The sequence below is a fragment of the Heterodontus francisci genome, unplaced genomic scaffold (assembly GCF_036365525.1).
Source record: "Heterodontus francisci isolate sHetFra1 unplaced genomic scaffold, sHetFra1.hap1 HAP1_SCAFFOLD_83, whole genome shotgun sequence".
Classification (NCBI taxonomy): domain Eukaryota; kingdom Metazoa; phylum Chordata; class Chondrichthyes; order Heterodontiformes; family Heterodontidae; genus Heterodontus; species Heterodontus francisci.
The window spans coordinates 6,669,035-6,673,200 of NW_027141917.1; positions in this window are offsets into that span (position 1 = coordinate 6,669,035).

Genomic DNA, 4,166 nt, shown 5'->3' on the forward strand with positions numbered 1-4,166 from the left:
ATCACCTGAGTCTGTGATACAGAGACAGGGGGCGGTCTACTCATCCCCCGAGTGTGTGATAAAGAGACAGGGGGCGGTCTACTCATTCCCTGAGTCTGTGATACACAGAAAGGGGGCAGTCCACTCATCCCCTGAGTCTGAGATACAGAGACAAGGGGCAGTTTACTCATCCCCTGGGTCTGTGATACAGAGGAAGGGGGCGGTCTACTCATCCCCTGAGTCTGTGATACAGAGACATGGGGGGGGTCTACTCATCCCCTGAGTCTGTGATACAGAGACAGGGGATGGTCTACGCATCCCCTGAGTCTGTGATGCAGAGACAGGGGGCGGTCTACTCATCCACTGAGTCAGTGATACAAAGACAGGGGCCGGTCTCGTCAGCCACGGATTCTGTGATACAGAGACAGGGGGCTGTCTTCTCATCCACTGAGTCTGTGAATCAGAGATATGGGATGGTCTACTCATCCCCTGACTCTGAGATACAGAGAAAGCGGGCGGTCTACTCATCCCCTGAGTCTGTGATGCAGAGACAGGGGGCGGTCTACTCATTCACTGGGTATGTGAAACAGAGACATGGGATGGTCTACTCATCCCCTGACTCAGAGATACAGAGAATGGGGGCACCCTGCTCATCCCCTGAGTCTGTGATGCAGAGACAGGGGGCGGTCTACTCATCCACTGAATCTGTGATACAGAGACAGGGGGCGGTCTACTCATCCCCTGAGTCTGTGATTCAGAGACAGGGGGCGGTCTACTCATCCACTGAGTCTGTGATACAGAGACAGGGGGCGGTCTACTCATCCACTGAGTCTGTGATACAGAGACAGGGGGCGGTCTACTCATCCCTTGAGTATGTGATACAGAGACAGGAGGCGGTCTACTCATCCCGAGTGTGTGATACAGAGACAGGGAGCGGGCTACTCATTCCCTAAATTTGTGATACAGAGACAGAGGGCACTTTACTCAGCCCCAAAGTCCCTGAAATACAGACAGGGGGCAGTCTACTCATCCCCTGGGTCTGTGAGTCAGAGGAAGGGGGCGGTCTACTCATCCCGAGTTTGTTAGACAGAGACAGGGGGCGGTCTACACATCACCTGAGTCTGTGATATAGAGACAGGGGGCGGTCTACTCATCCCCCGAGTGTGTGATAAAGAGACAGGGGGTGGTCTACTCATCCCCTGAGTCTGAGATACAGAGACAAGGGGCAGTTTACTCATCCCCTGGGTCTGTGATACAGAGGAAGGGGGCGGTCTACTCATCCCCTGAGTCTGTGATACAGAGACAGGGGGGGGTCTACTCATCCCCTGAGTCTGTGATACAGAGACAGGGGGCCGTCTACTCATCCACTGCGTCTCTGATACGAAGACAGGGGGGGGTCTACTCATCCCCTGAGTCTGTGATACACAGACAGGGGGCTGTCTACTCATCCACTGAGTCTGTGATACAGAGACAGGGGACGGTCTACGCATCCCCTGAGTCTGTGATGCAGAGATAGGGGGCGGTCTACTCATCCACTGAGTCAGTGATACAAAGACAGGGGCCGGTCTAGTCAGCCACGGATTCTGTGATACAGGGACAGGGGGCTGTCTTCTCATCCACTGAGTCTGTGAATCAGAGATATGGGATGGTCTACTCATCCACTGAGTCTGTGAAACAGAGACATGGGATGGTTTACTCATCCCCTGACTCCTAGATACAGAGAAAGGGGGCGGTCTTCTCATCCACTGAGTCTGTGAAACAGAGACATGGGATGGTCTACTCATCCCCTGACTCAGAGATACAGAGAATGGGGGCACCCTGCTCATCCCCTGAGTCTGTGATGCAGAGACAGGGGGCGGTCTACTCATCCCCTGAGTCTGTGATTCAGAGACAGGGGGCGGTCTACGCATCCCCTGAGTATGTGATAAAGAGACAGGGGGCGGTCTACTCATCCCCTGAGTCTGTGATACAGAGACAGGGGGCGCTCTACTCATTCACTGAGTCTGTGATACAGAAACAGGGGGCGGTCTACTCATCCACTGACTCTGTGGTCCAGAGACAGGGGGCGGTCTACTCATCCACCGAGTCTGTGATACAGAGACAGGGGGCGGTCTACTCATTCACTGATCTGTGATACAGAGACAGGGGGCGGTCTACTCATTCACTGAGTCTGTGTTCCAGAAACAGGGGGCGGTCTACTCATCCACTGACTCTGTGGTCCAGAGACAGGGGGCGGTCTACTCATCCACTGAGTCTGTGATGCAGAGACAGGGGGCGGTCTACTCATTCACTGATCTGTGATACAGAGACAGGGGGCGGTCTACTCATCCACTGAGTCTGTGATGCAGAGACAGGGGGCGGTCTACTCATTCACTGATCTGTGGTCCAGAGACAGGGGGCGGTCTACTCATCCACCGAGTCTGTGATACAGAGACAGGGGGCGGTCTACTCATTCACTGATCTGTGATACAGAGACAGGGGGCGGTCTACTCATCACCTGAGTCTGTGATACAGAGACAGGGGGCGGTCTACTCATCCCCTGAGTTGTTGATACAAAGACTGGGGGCGGTCTACTCATCCCCTGAGTTGGTGATACAAAGACAGGGGGCGGTCTACTCATCCCCTGAGTTTGTGATGCAGAGACAGGGGGCGGTCTACACATCCCCTGAGTCAGTGATACAAAGACAGGGGCCGGTCTAGTCAGCCACGGATTCTGTGATACAGAGACAGGGCGCTGTCTTCTCATCCACTGAGTCTGTGAAACAGAGATATGGGATGGTCTACTCATCCCCTGAGTTTGTGATACAGAGACAGGGGGCGGTCTACTCATCCCCTGAGTCTGTGATGCAGAGACAGGGGGCGGTCTTCTCATCCACTGAGTCTGTGAAACAGAGACATGGGATGGTCTACTCATCCCCTGACTCTGAGATACAGAGAAAGGGGGCGGTCTTCTCATCCACTGAGTCTGTGAAACAGAGACATGGGATGGTCTACTCATCCCCTGACTGTGAGATACAGAGAATGGTGGCGGTCTACTCATCCCCTGAGTCTGTGATGCAGAGACAGGGGGCGGTCTACTCAGCCACTGAATCTGTGATACAGAGACAGGGGGCGGTCTACTCATCCCCTGAGTCTGAGATACAGAGACAAGGGGCAGTTTACTCATCCCCTGGGTCTGTGATTCAGAGGATGGGGGCGGTCTACTCATCCCCTGAGTCTGTGATACAGAGACAGGGGGCGGTCTACTCATCCCGAGTTTGTTGGACAGAGACATGGGGCGGTCTACTCATCCCCTGAGTCTGTCATACAGAGAATGTGTGCGGTCTACACATCACCTGAGTCTGTGATACAGAGACAGGGGGCGGTCTACTCATCCCCCGAGTGTGTGATAAAGTGACAGGGGGCGGTCTACTCATTCCCTGAGTCTGTGATGCAGAGACAAGGGCCGGTCTAGTCATCCACTGACTCTGAGATACAGAGAAAGGGGGCGGTCTTCTCATCCACTGTGGCTGTGATACAGAGACAGGGGGCGGTCTACTCATTCCCTGAGTCTGTAAAACAGAGACAGTGGGCGGTCTACTCATTCCCTAAATTTGTGATACAGAGACAGGGGGCACTCTACTCAGCCCCAAAGTCCCTGAAATACAGACAGGGGCCAGTCTACTCATCCCCTGAGTCTGAGATAAAGAGACAGCGGGCGGTCTGCTCATCCCCTGAGTCTGTGATACAGAGACAGGGGGCGGTCTACTCATCCCCTGAGTCTGATACAGAGACAGGGGGCGGTCTACTCATCCACTGACTCTGAGATAAAGAGACAGGGGGCGGTCTGCTCATCCCCTGAGTCTGTGATACAGAGACAGGGGGCGGTCTACTCATCCCCTGAGTCTGATACAGAGACAGGGGGCGGTCTACTCATCTCCTGAGTCTGTGATACAGAGACAGGGGGCGATCTACTCATCCACTGAGTCTTTGATACAGAGACAGCGGGCTGTCTACTCGTCCACTGAGTCTGTGATACAGAAACAGGGGGCGGTCTACTCATCCACTGAATCTGTGATACAGAGACAGAGGGCGGTCTACTCATCCACTGAGTCTGTGATACAGAGACAGGGGGCGGTCTACTCATACACTGAGTCTGTGATACAGAAACAGGGGGCGGTGTACTCATCCACTGAATCTGTGATACA